Source organism: Vulpes lagopus, chromosome 1 (assembly GCF_018345385.1).
Source record: "Vulpes lagopus strain Blue_001 chromosome 1, ASM1834538v1, whole genome shotgun sequence".
Classification (NCBI taxonomy): Eukaryota; Metazoa; Chordata; class Mammalia; order Carnivora; family Canidae; genus Vulpes; species Vulpes lagopus.
Genome location: NC_054824.1, coordinates 103,573,524 through 103,589,710, shown reverse-complemented (window position 1 = coordinate 103,589,710; position 16,187 = coordinate 103,573,524).

Genomic DNA, 16,187 nt, shown 5'->3' with positions numbered 1-16,187 from the left:
GATGTATAAAAAATTAGTGCATTGCTAGATGCAACTTACTAATCATTAAAAATTTTGCATCTGGTCTGCCTGGGTGACCCAGTTGGTGAAGTGTCTGCCTTCTGCTCAGGTCATGATCCCAGGCTCCTGGGATTGAGCCCCACATCGAGCTCCCTGCTCAGCAGAGAGTCTGCTTTTCCCTCTTCATCTGCATCTCCCCAGTTTGTGTGCTCCCTCTTTCTCATTCACTCTCTCTCTCTCAAATAAATAAATAAATAAATAAATAAATAAATAAATAAATAAATATTTTTTAAAAAAGAATTTTGCATCTAAGTTCATGGGAGATATGTAGATGTAGTTTTTATTCTCTTATTTCTTTGCTTTTTCTTTACGTTTGTCTTTTGGTATCTGGCTTCATAAAAAAATGTTGAGATTATCTCCTCCTCTTTTATATTCTAGAAGAGATTGTATAAATTTTTTTCTTTACATGATTATAGAAGACACCAGTGAAATTATCTAGGCCTGGAGATCTATTTCTCAGGAGATTTTAAATTATAAATACAATTTATGTAATTGTTGTGGGACTACTATGTAGTTTATTTCATTTTGTTTTTGATTTTTCTAGAGAACCTTCTTTTTTGTTTCATTGCTTTTCTTTATTGTTGTACTGGTTTGATTTTTGTTAGTATTTTTTCTTACCTTAATTATTTCTTTCCTTCCACTCAATTACGGTTTAGTTATTGCTGTTCTTCTTTTTCTAGTTTCTTGATAGATTATTGATTTGAAGTCATTCTTCTCTTTTAAAATAAAAATACAGTATTATGTTTCTCTCCTATCACTTAAGCACATTTCATTAATACTAATATATTTTGTTTTAATTTTCATTTAGTTCTATGAATATTTTATTTCCTCTTAGACTTCCTCTTTAACCATGGATCACTTAAAAGTATGTTGTTTAATATTCAAATGTCAAATTAATATTCAAAAGGATAAAAGAACATACATAGGGACGCCTGGGTGGCTCTGTGGGTTAGTGCCACTTTTGGCCCAGGGCATGATCCGGGAGTCCCCGGATCCAGTCCCATGTCGGGCTCCCCTCAGGGAGTCTGCTTCTCCCTCTGCCTATGTCTCTGTCTCTGTCTCTCTGTGTCTCTCATGAATAAATAAATAAAATCTTAAAAAGAAAAGAACATACATGATATGTTTTCCATTCCTTTCAATTTTTTCAGGTTTGTTTTATGACCAAAGGTATGGTCTATCATGGTGAATATTCCCTTGGCACTTGAATACAACACATTTTATGCTGTCATTTGGTGGAGTGTTTTTATTGACATCAGTAGATCTTGTTTTTTAATGGTGTTTTAATTATTCTATATTGTTGCTCACTTTTTTCCTATCACTTCTATATTGTCAAGAGTGAGGTTTTGAAGTCCCCAACTATAGTTATGAATTTGCCCATTTCTTCTGTTTTTTACCTGTACTAAATGAGAATTGGTCTAGATATTTTCTACAGATCTTCCTGATGTTAGAATAGGAAGATCTAATCCTCAATGTAACTAACACTGAGAAAAAAAATTTATTATATTTGATGTTTCTTCAGGAAGGAGACACAAAAGCAAAAATAAACTATTAGGACTACATCCAGATAGAAAGCTTTTTCATAGTGAAGGAAAACATTAGCAAAATACAAAGGAAACCTACTGAATGGAAGAGGCATTTGTATGATATTTTTTGATATCATACAAATGCCTCTATAGATATATCATTTACAAATGATATATAGATATATATTATATATAATAACCCCTTATTAGATATATTAACCACTTAATAGATATATCGTTTACAAAAGATATATATCATATATAATAAGTGATATAATGATAATATAAATGATATAATGATATAAATGATGTAAATGATATATATAATAAGGGGTTAATATCCAAATTATTTAATAACTCATACAACTCATGACCAAAAAACCCCAATAATCTGATTAAAACTGCAGTGGGCTGAATAGACATTTTTCTAAGGAAGACATTTATATGGCCAACAGACACTTGGAAAGATGTTCAATGTCACTAATCATCAGTGCAAATCAAACCACAATGAGACATCACCTCACACCATTCAGAAGGCCTAGTATTAAAAAGACAAGAAATAACACGTTGTTGAGAATGTGGAGAAAAAGAAAGTCTCATGCATTGTTGGTGGGAATGTAAATTGGTGCAACCACTGTGGAAAACAGTATGGAGCTTTCTAAAAAATTAAAAATAGAAATATCATAGGATCCAATAATTCCAATAGTATTTTTCCAAAGAAAATGAAAGGACTAATATGAAAAGACATATATACTCCAATGTTCATTACATCACTATTTACAACACCCAAGATATGGAAACAGCTCAAATGTCCATCAATAGATGAATGGATAAAGAAGATATAGTATGTAGACATAATGGAATATTGCTTAACCATAATAAAGAATAAGGTCTTACATTTATGACAACATGGATGGACTGACAGGGTATAATGCTAAGTGAAATAACAGAGAAAGACAAACACCCTAGGACTTCATGCATATGTAGAACCTAAAAAACAAAACAAATGAACAAACAAAAAAGAAAAACAGACTTCTAAATGCAGAGAACAAATTAGTGGTTGCCAGTGAGGAGGAATGAGATAAATGACATAGGCGAAGGGGATTAAGAGGAATAGATTTCAAATTATAAAATAAGTAAGTCATGGGGATGAAAAGTACGGCACAGGACTATAGTCAATAATTTTTTAATAACTTTGTAGGATGACAGATGGTAATTACACTTATTGTGGTGAGCATTGCATAATATATTAAGTTGTTGAATCACAATGTTGTACTCTTGAAACTAATATCACATCATATGTCAAATTTTCTTCAATAACAAAAATGAAAAAAATCACATCATATTTAAAACCTGCAGTGCTATATATAGAAAAATAAAACCTTGTAGCTTTGCTACATATATTGATTTTAGGTGAGAAAGAATGCATATATAATAATATTTAAATGGACATATTTTTCAACAGGAATTAAGAATAAAGGTGACTTATTACCTATCCTACTGAACAGAGCCTTTTGAACTGGCCTGTCCAGAGTTTAAGGAGTTAATTGAAAATAGCACAGGATCCTCTTGATTGGTTGTAATATTCTGGGTTATTTGTCATGTGGGAGAAGTTCTAACTGTTCATTCTTTTTTCCAAAAATGGCATCTTCAGTTAACGTTTGTATTTTTCATACTTTTACATATTGATAGAAGCATCAATGGTGTTAAAGTTTGTAAAAACATGACTGAATTTATAAACTCACACTTACGGTTTGTTTATGTGGCTTAAGCTCAATGGAAACAAAAGCATCAAAGTAGCTGGAGTTGGCTAATAGTACTAAGGCAAGCCAAAAGTCCATGCATTTATGCAACAGAAGCAAGTAATGTGGCTTTTTTTTGTTTGTTTACTTCTTTGGAGAGACCCACTCTGTGTCAGACATTCATCTGGGCCTTGGGTATGTTGGTGAAATAGAGAGGTGAAGAATGTAGTGAAGGTGACGCTGAAGTTCATGTTGAAGCTTGAAGGAGTTGTAGTCCTTTCTGACTCCAACAGTTCAAGAGCCATGATAAATTGCTCTTCCCACCATCCACGCAGTAGTCAGAAAACCCACATTTACTGAGTGAGCTGCACTTTTCTTAGTTTTCTACATTCTGAACCACCCTTTGCCGTTAAGAGTGTATGTTTCTGGAGGATTGACTATAATAATTTTTATTTGTATGTCCCAGGTGTTTTGAACACTAAAAGGCTTTTTGAAAGTGATCATTTTGCATGGATAAGTGAATAAACATGAATATCACCAGATATTATGTCACTGTGAGTACTTCCTGTTATGCTTGTTAAAAAATAACTATCGTGGAAAGAAATCAGGGTTTAGGTTTAGGGTTAAACTGACCTGATGTCAAGACCCATAGCTGTTTTTATCAGTTTTTCACCATATCTATTAAAATAATTATATTAAGCTAATAGAGTTGGAAGGATAAAATGGAAAATTATACATAAAACATTAGTTTACCTACTCAAGTGGGTAAGTTCTTCTTCCCTACTTACTTACCTTGGTACAGCAAAAGGCTTGGTTTTAGGATTTATGTTCATCAAAAATTGAGCTTTAAAGGAAGTGTGCTTAAAAGGTAAATTTTGGGAAACCCTTTGGGAGCCATTTGACCTACTCCAGATAATAAATTTTTTACATTACAATTGATCAATACTTGTTTTCAAAATATAGAACAAGCTTTCTCCTACTTCCCATTGTTGAAAAAATGACTATTGTCTTTGACATTTGAGGTATGTAATAATAAAATTTATATAAGGTACAAGGCTTGCTTTAGTAAAACGGAATATTTTGACTTTCTATGGATGCTATTTTTCAGTCTCAAATAATAAAAACTTAATTTCCGTTTCTTGGCTTTAAATTATAAGCCATTATTTCCTAGTTTTCAGTGGACTACATACATTCAGAGTTCTGGAAATGTTGTTTCAAATGAGTAGATATTAAGTGTGGTAAATGGCTATTCTGTGAGCATAGTTTTTTACTATGTAGGACACGTAAATTATTAGATTTAGTCTGAAATGATTGAAAATGTTTCCAAAGTCTTTTAACAATTAAGAGAAAAATGCAAGGCTCTTAGAAGATCTGATTCATTCAGCAAATTTGTATTTTGATTAAAAGAACTATTTGATCCTACACAGTAAATGCGTGGAAAAAAGTTGGCCAGCTATTTGATTCAATGTGGTTGTTAAAGAAGAAAATATGGCTCTTATGAGTGGTTTTAGCCTTTTGGAGCTTTGTGATTGTATTTGTTTACCCATGGTGGAAATCTCCTTATTTAATTGTGGGCAAGAGGCACTTTTATTGGTTTTCCTTACAGTAACTGCTTATTTCAGGAAACATTAGATTAAAATGCTAGATGCAGATCTCTGGAGTTGATCTTGTAACAGAGCTAAAGCACATTGACCTGATACTTAGACATTTGCAGGAGATGGACAATTTCCTAGAGATCTGGATGCAATTTCTTCTTTTAATTCTAAAACCGACTTTAACAATGTTTTCTATCTTTGGTAAGGATATGAGCATATACATCAAAATATTTGGTTTGATAAAGTCTCCTCTTCACTTTAGTTTTATGTATATGCATCAACTGAACTATAAAACGTGCCTTAAAAATAAAAAGCTCAGTCATGTACATGCAGATGAGCCATTCATCTTAACTGGTATGCTCTCATTAGCTATTATACTATCAACACCATTATTAACATGGTGCCGATCTTGTACTGTTTCCTCTTCTCCCCCGCTTGCTGTGTATTCTTGTTCTTGGGCCACTTGAGCCATACATCTTGTGTTCTAAACCATATGGAGCATGTTTTTGTATGAACTCTCATGATTGAGGACATCTGTCTGAGCCCCTCATTTGCCTTCAGGGGATCTTTGCATCATTTAATGATACAGCTAACAGCATTTTTTTTATCATGAATTGGCCATATACAGCTTTACTGGGGATTCCACTGTTTTCATTCCTAAAAAAACGCATAAGAGTCTATGTTTTATCTTTCTCTCCTTTCTTCTTTCTTGATTTTCTTCTCCTTTCCTTCCCTTTCTTCCTTAATTCTTTTAATACTTTCTGAGGGTCCACCTTGTGCAAGCAGGACCTGTAATATTCCAAGTTGCAGGTTTTCAATACTATAAAGATTGTCTACAGTTTCTAAATGAAATTTGTTTTTCCATTCAATTGCTTGTTTGGGGTGTAACTTCAATGCCCCAAACTATGCGTGTTATTTTTCAATATATTTTCTTATAAGTAATACGATTCAGGTTACATGCTCTTAGATTTTTTCTGAGACATATTCTTAATGACTCTATCTGAAATGTCCATGAACCTCATAAGTTAACAACACAAAATATCAATAGATAGTTCGAAACTGAAATTCCACTAATTCTTCCTACTTTAGAGATGTTCATCAGAATTTAGTCATAAGCATAGATGATAGATATTTAACCAAAATGAAATTTTAATCTCTTTTTTTGGGATCCCTGGGTGACTCAGTGGTTTAGTGCTTGCCTTCAGCCCAGGGCGTGATCCTGGAGACCCGGGATCGAGTCCCGTGTCAGGCTCCCTGCATGGAGCCTGCTTCTCCCTCTGCCTGTGTCTCTGCCTCTCTCTCTCTCTCTCTCTCTCTGTGTGTGTGTGTTTCTCATGAATAAATAAATAAAATCTTAAAATTAAAAAAAAAAGAAATTTTAATCTCTTTTAAATGAGTAAGATAGGAAGATATAAATAGGAAGTGCAGTGATATAGCATCAAAGCTCTCATAAACACTAGAAACAGGTATAAAATATGCAAAATTATAAAAACAATTACATTTTTATATTGCTGCTAAGTTTTACTTTGTAATTTGTAAAACACCCACTTTCTTGCTTGATGCAAAAATGAACTTTATCAAAAATTCCCAAACAATGAAAAAAATCTAAGGTAATATAAATTACATTGTAGATTTTTAGTCTCAGTTGTTTTTTTTTTTTACCTCTCATGGGTAAATTATCACTGATCATATTTATTGCTAAATGCAGTGTTCAACTATGTTTACAAATAATTTAAAATTATACAGATAAATATATTTAATCAGTCTCAGTGAAAGCATATTGAAGCATATTTCTAGTGAAATAGAAATACTTCTATTTATTTAACGTCTTAGTGTTTATAGTCACTCTTTATAATGCATAATATTTGATGAACAGAAATATCATTGAATATTAATGGATGTACCCAAAACTGAGTGTGATACGAAGATAAGCAAGATGTAGTCTCTACTTCTCTACTCTGGGGAAGGAGTCTACTTGTTATTACAGAATTTGAGAGGAAACTATAATGACAATAATGATACATTTTGTCAAGGTTGTGATTTCTTTTTTTTTTTTTTTTTGAGATTTTATTTATTTATTTGAGAGAGAGAGAGAGTATGAGCAGGGGAAGAGGGGGACAAAGAGACAAGCAGACTCCCTGCTGAGTGGGGAGCCTGAGGCAGCAGGGCTGGATCCCAGGACCCCAGGATCATGACCTGAACCAAAGGCAGACACTTAACCCACTGAGCCACCCAATGGGTATACTCTCAAGAGTATAAATCCTTAAATAGGGTGTGTGCAGAAAATGCTACATTTCTGTGCCAATCCATGGTGTAAAGACATTGATATTCTCATAATGCAAATATAATGCCGTATAATAACTTGTTTTTTTATGTAACATTATTGAGATATAATTTACATACCATGAAATTCATTTATTTAAGTAGATGGCCTACTAATTTTTAGTAAAATTTTTCAGTTGTGCTACCATCACCACTATCCAATTTTAGAACTCCCCAGAAATTTCCTTCACACCTTTTTGCAGTTCCATACTCCCAATCTCAGCCCAGGCAAGCAGTGATCGATTTTCTGTCTCTATATATTTTCCTTTTTTAGAAATGTCATAAAAATTTAGTAGTACCTAATGTAATCTATAACGTATATAGTGTTGTCAAAATTATTTTTCATGAGTCTTGGCTTCCTTTTTACTATGAAAACTATATTTCAGGTGGCATTTGGAAATGTAGAAGATGCCTTTGATTAAGAATTTGCTGGGTATCAACCCTAACCCTGTGAGCTTGCTCAAGAAAGCCATCAGCAATCTTTAGAGAAGACATATGTAGAAGTGTAGGTGTGAGAGAAATTTTGACTTTCTTTTTAAAACCCTGGATGTCCTGCTTTCCTCATAGTACACTATGCAGAAACAATGCCATGCAATGTGATTGCCAGTTTTTAAGTTCTCAAATTTTAAAGAATGAAACTTTTATATATTTTGGTTTTAAGTTTTCTGATACAGGGAAGACATACTAATGTTTTATTGACTCCCTTGTGTGGAGCAGCACTCCACAGAAAATATTTCATTTAATCTTTTACCATAATTATGATGTAGATATTATTTCCTCCATTTTATAGATGTGGGAACCTTATGAAAGATCAGACATTTGCCTAGGGGCACAGCTAGTGACAACTGAGATTTAAAAGTATACCTATCGGGATCCCTGGGTGGCGCAGCGGTTTGGCGCCTGCCTTTGGCCCAGGGCGCGATCCTGGAGACCCGGGATTGGATCCCACGTCGGGCTCCCGGTGCATGGAGCCTGCTTCTCCCTCTACCTATGTCTCTGCCTCTCTCTCTCTCTCTCTCTGTATGACTCTCATAAATAAATAATAAAAAAAAAAAAATTAAAAAAAAAGAAAATATTAAAAAAAATAAAAAATAAAAAAATAAAAGTATACCTATCTAATTCTAATTTTATTTATTTATTTATTTTTATTTATGTAAGATTTTATTTATTGATTGATGAGAGACACAGAGAGAGAGGCAGAGACACAGGCAGAGGGAGAATCACGCTCCCTGCGGGGAGCCCGATGCAGGGCTCGATCTCAGGACCCCAGGGTCATGCCCTGAGCCAAAGGCAGATGCTCAACCGCTGAGCCCTATAGGTGTCCATCTAATTCTTTTTTTTTTTTATTTATTTTATTTATTTATTTATTTATGATAGTCACAGAGAGAGAGAGAGAGGCAGAGACACAGGCTGAGGAAGAAGCAGGCTCCATGCACCGGGAGCCCGACGTGGGATTCGATCCCGGGTCTCCAGGATCGCGCCCTGGGCCAAAGGCAGGCGCCAAACCGTTGCGCCACCCAGGGATCCCTGTCCATCTAATTCTAAATTTACTGTTTTCGTTTCTCCAAAACTTGAAGTACTTTAATACTATAAACTCATTGGTATGATGGATATCCTTACTGTTGCTGTTTAATGGTTACCTTTCAACTTCACTGATCATCAGGGAAACACAAATCAAAGACACAATGAGATATCACCCCACACCTGTCAGGATGGCTAAAATCAACAACACAAGAAACAACAGGTGTTGGTGAGGATGAGGACAAAGGGGAACCATCTTACACTGTTGCTGGGAATGCAAACTGGGGCAGCCACTGTGGAAGGTCCTCAAAAAGTTAAAAATAGAGCTACCCTGTGATCTAGCAATTGCACTGCTAGCTATTTACTCAAAGAATACAAAAGTATTAATTCAAAGGGATACATCCACCCCAATGCTTACAGCATTATGTACAATAGCCATACTATAGAAGCAGCCCAAGTGTCCGAGGACTGATGAATGGATAAAGAAGATGTGGTGTACACACACACAATGGAATAGTATGAAGCCATCTGCAAGAATGAAATCTTGGCATTTGCAAGGACATGGACAGAACTAGAGAGTTTTTTGCTAAGCAAAGCAAGGCAATCAGAGAAAGACAAATACCTCATGACTTCACTCATGTGGAACTTAAGAAACAAAATCAAGCAAAGGTAAAAAAGAGAGAGAGGTAAACCAAGAAACACATTCTTTTTTTTTTTTTTTTTTTTTTTTTTATTTTTTATTTTTTTTTAAGAAACACATTCTTAACTACAGAGAACAAATTGACGGTTGCCAGAGGGGGGGTGGAGGGATAGGTGAGACAGATGAAGGGGATTAAGGAGGGCACTTGTGATGAGGACTGGGTGTTCTATAAAAGTGTTGAATGGCTATATTGTACACCTGAAATTAATATTAACTGTATGATAGTGAACTGGAATTTAAATAAAAACTTTAAAAAAAGATTTAAAGCAATGCTCAGCACACAATATAGTTTCAATTATTTGTACTTAGCCGGTCAATGACGACAACAGTCATTAACTACCCATGTACCAAAAACAATGCTAGTGGAATTAAATGAAAGAATAAGAAATGGAATAAACTTCCATGAAGTTTTCATCTGTTCTTAAAAGTCTTCCCTCTTAAATTGCAAGAAATTTCTACTTTAAAAGTTTTCAAATCTACAACACATCTAACCGCTTTTGCTGATCTCTTTCTCTGCCTTCCCTAAAATGAAGTATATATCGCTTTGCTATGCCAATTGATGTAACTTCTATTGGGCACGTGGAACATATTCTTGCTGTTTTTCTTTTTTGTAAGACAGAAAAACTAATAAGAAAGTTAGACGACCCCATCCATTACCCAATTATTTAAATATTTTAAAAAGTAACTGCGATTATAATATATTCAAATGCAGCCTGAAAGTCTGTTGGGAAGTAATGCTTTTAGAACAAAGTTTCCAATCTGGTTTACTGGAAATTTTTAGCAATATGTAAAATCCTAATGTGTTTCCATCTGCAAGACTTTCACACACTTTTTATCAGGTACTAGAGAAACACTGAATGTTAATGCCATCAAATTTTGCTGAATTGGTGTACTATACAACTCCTTTCATATTAAAGATTTCACCCACTTAACTTCACCAGAAGCAGTGTTTTCACAATGCATGATAATGACAAAGGCAGAATGGTAAGAAGAGAGAAAAGTGCCATCAGGTTCGGAGTCAAAAAAAACAAAAAACAAAAACAAAAAACAAGTATTTTTTTCTATCAATTATCTTTTCCATTTTAGTCAAGAAAAATGAATGTCTTTGCAAAATGCTTTTCAGAATTTACTTAAAGTCTTTATTTATAACTTAAATCAGAAACCTCACTTGTGAAACTGTGTGTGTGTGTGTGTGTGTGTCATGGTAGGAAAGACATATATGATGTGTTTGATTTGTTATTTAAAAGTTTGCTGCCAAACATCTGCATCATTAATTGATACCAGCAGTTGGATAAATGTATTAATAAATAATATTCATAAATTTTGCATCTGGGTGTTCTTGTAAAAGTGTCTTGTCTTCATTCTTTTCCTTTGTTTGTTAATAGGAATTTGCAATTGAGTCACGTGACCGTATCATTAATTCTATCATCCGAAACACTTATCAGGATATTGGAAATTGAAAAATGACCATATGCACAGATGTGATGCCAGAGAAGAAGGCATAAAACAAGGGGGCGTTTCTAAACGCCTTCCAATAACAATGAAAAAACGGAAGTTATTTGTGATCTTAAAAGATGGTTAAGGAAAAAGTGAAACTTGAAACTAAGGAAACAAAAGTTTAGACAAGATAATCCCAACATCAGAGAGAGCATTTGTCATTGTCAGAACTCCAAAGAGCAATAAAGCTTTAATCCATTTCATGGACCCCCAGCCTCATGGTCTAGTAATTCTTATGTCACCAAACCATCATGATCTGTATGAAATTACAGTGTGTCACCACTTCCCATCTGCAACCTTAATGTTTCCGTCCTTTGATTGCATGACAAGAAAACTCTTGAACCAGAGCACTCCACTTCACAGGAGTTGGATAGAACCAGCTGCTCATAATTTTGGATTTTTATAAGGTCTTTTTAGTTCCCGAATCCCTGTCTGACCTTTGTCCATTTTCCGAATTCTTCTGGAAAAATGTTTGGCTTTTGGTATCTTAAGCATTTTATAAAATACTGAGAAAGATTTCCAAAGCTACTACCCATAGAATCACTGTCCTCTGCCATTGTTTCTTCAACTGCAAGACAGTTATGGAATCTGAGAAGTGCCCATTTTAAATTATATTCACTGGCTTCAAAACAAAACATTTTTTATTTGGTTTCCTTGTCCTCCGAAAGAGGAACATTACTGTCTAGAATTAACAATCACCAAAATTGACATCATAACAGATCATGTGTACGTTTATAAATATTTTTTGTTGCAAAGCATCAAGAGGGATTGTTGACTGCTTTTGTTTGACATGAACAAACTAAGGGGAGTTTAGAAATGTAATTGATGGAAAAATAAATTTCAAATTATACATAAATCTTTAAAGTTCTTTGTGCCCACTATTTCTATTCCCTGGGAATACAAACTTCTGCAAAGCTCTGTGATAGCCTTAAGGATGGTCAAATATGTGGCACAATTTACTGTTTAATTAAAAACAGAACTGATCTTGACAATTGTTTGTGATAAGAATTGTACAGATTATGCTTCATCTAGTATCTTTTTGTGATATCTAGACATTTTTGTGAACTAAGTGCTTTAGAAATGAAATCAAGGTTATTAGGAAATTTCTACTTGAAAAGAAAAATTGAACTCTTAGCATCATGTATCTGCGCTGCTGGTAAATAGGTGGTTTTACATGCCATTTTGTGATTTTGCTTCTTTTTGCTGCAAAAAATAGTAGTTACTGCACCAATTTTCGTTGCAGTTGATTTGTTTCCAAAGATCACAATGAATGTGCATTGCTAAAATGTATTCCTACAAATTATGTGCATTTATAAAGGAAAACAGAGGGCTCCTGGATTGGGGCGGGGGGGAAAGATGCAGGTTTACACAAAGTGGTCTGCTTTGGAAAAAGCAGTAGTGGTATTGTGACTAATTAAGTTTGGAAAATGTTATACGCTCTATGCCTGTTATTGGTGAACCTCTACGCTTTTCTTTGTTAAAGCCTCTAGAGAGTGCAGAGCCAAAACATCTGTTTAACTGTGCTTGTTCTACATCAAATTTATTTGACCACAGAAAGCTTTTAACTAGGTATCTGTTTTGCAGAACATATGCTAGAAAATGCTGTTCCATGTTGTACTGAATCACAACGTTTTGTGCTGACATGATGGTCAAAGGCTGACGTGGTTTTTTAGATTTGTTTTGTGCGACTTTTTAAGTCGGGAGGTTTTGTAGCAAAATATAGAAGGTGCCCTGATTATCACTAGGCCTCTTATGTATTAGTGCCGTGTGCAAACGGCTGTCTTTCTGGGGTGCCGTGTGTGCCTCTTCCAGAGAGCTATTGATTCGGCAGGTTTTTGCCTATTTTTCCTTTAATCATATCCAAGTATAAAGGAAATTCAGATTTCTTAGAAGTAGCTTAATCCTTGAGGATAGAATTAAATACATACATTTCCAGGACTCAGCTGGCATACAACACATTTTTTATTTCACCATCTCTAAATCGACCTAGTGTTAAATGTGCCCATTTATGGTCTTCAGGTGTTCCCCACGGGGCCTCCTCTGGAAGAACGTGGATGATCTCAGACTTGGTTGCTCTCAAGAGACGCTTCATAGCTTCCTCCTGGCTTCCCAGGTATGGAGCCACCCTGCCAACAACCTGGAACAAATATAAGGTCTCAGCTGATGGAAATGTAAAATTATTCAAAATAATTGAAAATAACTCTCTTCGGGTAGAGGGCTACTCAGTTTTCCTCGGAGCGAGTCACTGTATTCCGAAATACCGCCCCGAGGCGGTCGGGCCCGGGCGGCCCAGCGGAGCCTGTTTGCAAGGCTCGGGGACACGCAGCACCCGGCCCGGCGCAGTGTGACCTCTGGCCCCCTCTCGCCCCTTCCGACCCCCCTCCGACCCCCCTCCGACCCCCTCTGACCTCCTCCGACCTCCCTCCGACCTCCCTCCGACCTCCCTCCGACCCTCTCCGACCTCCTCCGACCTCCCTCCGACCTCCTCCGACCTCCTCCGACCTCCCTCCAACCCCCCCTCCACCCCCCAACCCCGTGGCAGGGACACCCGCCCCCCGCCTGCGCGGCCCCGAGTGGGTCCAACGGGCGCGGGGGCTCTGTCCCCAGCAGGCTGCACCGACCGTGGGTGCCCAACCGTGGGTGGCGTTGGGGACCTGGCCCAGGCTGTGGGGTGCCGTGGGGCGGGAGGAGCGCGGCCCCGCAGGGCTGCGAGGGAGGAGGCGACCGGGACCGACGTTCAGGGGGCGCCTGACCCCAGGGCTCGGCGGCAAGCGCGGGTGGCGCGGGAGCTGCCTCTCTAAGCGACAGGTGACTGTGGCCCTATAAAATTGAAATATGTGTCATCTGGTCACAGCGTCTGGGGGCGGCGAGGCGGGAGGAGGGGCGCCGGGGCCACGTGGAGCGTGCGCGAGCAGGCTGGGCGCCCCTTGCCGCGCCCCTTGCCGCGCCCCGCCGCGCCCCGCCCCGCCCCTTGCCGCGCCCCGCCCCTTGCCGCGCCCCGCCCACGGCGGCCGCCGTCTGCTCTGCGCGGTGTGCGGCGTCCTCGGGCAGCGGCCCGGCTGCTGTGAGCTCCGGAGAAGAGTGTGACTCAGGACCGAGGAAAATCTGTCATCGTGACAGGAAGAGAGAAAACATCTAATGGCGGATTGGTTCCACGTATAGAATCTCTCAAAAATCCTTCAGCCTCGCGCCCTGTGTGACGGCCGCTGCTTTCCTGGGCGCCGCCTTCGGGGCCTCGGGCCGCCGCCCCCAGCGACCGTTCGCGGACTCCTTGGGCCGGGCGAGCGGCTCCTCGATGGACGGTTCTGCCGGGGAGCAGGGCCTGCGGGCGGGGCCGAAACTTGATTTCAAGCAGCACCAAGCCAGACACCAGTCAGTCCAGTCAGAGCTTGTGGAAGGACAGACTGGAAGCTGCGCGTGGATATGGGGTGCTTCCCCTGCTGTCACCTCACCTCGGGAGACGGAAGGGATCCCAGTCATCTTTGAGCAAAACTGCAGGATGAGATATTTATCACTTTGTTTCAGAACAAAATTAACCTTTCAAGAATCTTTAAAGTCTATCAAATATAATGCACGTGTGAAAGAAAGAACATCTCTCAGGCCTGAAAGACTGAAAATAGCATCGGGTACAACATTCTTAAAGCACCTTCTAGGCCACCACCTTCACTCATTCCTACCAGAAATAAATATTTCTTGGGTTTCTAGTGCTAGAACCTCAGATCCGAGAAGCACTTGATAAAACTGTGCAGACCTTGTGTCTGGGGAGTTTCACATGTCAGATCTGAGCGCTGAAAACTCAAGTGACATCTCGATTACCTAGAGAATTACCTCGGAGGCCTGAGAAATAAGTTCTCGGTAGCAGAGCTTTGTTTTGCCAAAACATAAAATGAAGAGGGCCTACCGAGGGCAGTGCATAACGTCGGCGTGTGTCTGAGGTTGAAATGATATTTGATCAAAATGCTCCGAGTCTAGAAGTATGCTTCATAGCTTCACAAGTTTTTATCGCTTAAAAGAGGTGCAGACATTCCTTAGAGTTTGTAGACACACACCAACAGAACGTATTTTCTCCTAGCATGGACTACGTAAAATTAGGTAAATGTTGGTTTCTGTGTGTGTTTCTTCCTTCTACCCTGCAGCTGTTCCTAGGACGAGGCTGCCTCTGAAATGGAAATATGGATGCCTACCAAAAGCTGTGCTACATGCTGCTGTTAGTTGATGTGTCCCAGAAGATGTTCTGAAAGAGGGTTCTCAAGCCCCCAAATTCTTATTTTGGTAAATTCTTTCATCTGTTATATTTTTGCAGTTGAAAACAGAAGAGTTTGTTGCTCGTCTAATCCAAGATGATGCATTACATTGAACTGGAGAAATCCGCACAATGACAGGGATACAGTGAAAGAACAGACTTCCATTTAATAACTGAGTGATACCACATGTAGAATCCTGAATGTTTACAAAACTGTGTGGGTGGGTTTGTGGAGTCAGGCTTTTCCCTGGATTTGGAGACCCGTTTACAGCTGCACTCAAGTAGAAAGGGAAATATCACTGGGCTTGATCAAAATCTCATTTGGGAAAGGATGACCAATTTGGATGGACTTTTAATCTTCAATTTAAAAACAGTATTAGCATAAAGTTTATTTTTCCTGTTTCTTTATTGAAACTTGGATTAATTATTGTGTTGCCATTTTGTACTGTAGCTCTATGTTCTTTGTGAATAAACATGCATTTTATTATATTTTAATATATTAAGGGATTTATGTTGAGTTTTTAAGAATATAAGAGAAGAATTAGGCAAGAAAAACAATGATCAAGTTATCTTGGAAAACATAAAATGGTCATACAACTCATGTCTCATAGGTGATAACCAATGAATTTAACTTTAATTCTCCTTAGGTCTCAAGCACATGGCTCCCTGATCGAAAGGAGCTGGAGTTGGATATCTGGTTCATCCCTACCAACCTCAGAAGAGGGGTCTCATAAAATTGCTTGGGGAGGCTGTATGACAGGATCTTCATGCTGGCTCAGGAGGTGTTTGCCAGTTGATTTTTAAATATGAAATACTGTAAAGGAAATTGTTAGAAATGACCATGAATTTATAGTGTATACTATTACATAATCACATAGTCCTCATACTTGTTTTTATGGGCCTCAAACTTATGAGAATATTTTTAAGGACTTCCAAAGAAGAGGATTGCAGCTTCCATAAGCAATTTATTTTACCCTGCAACCA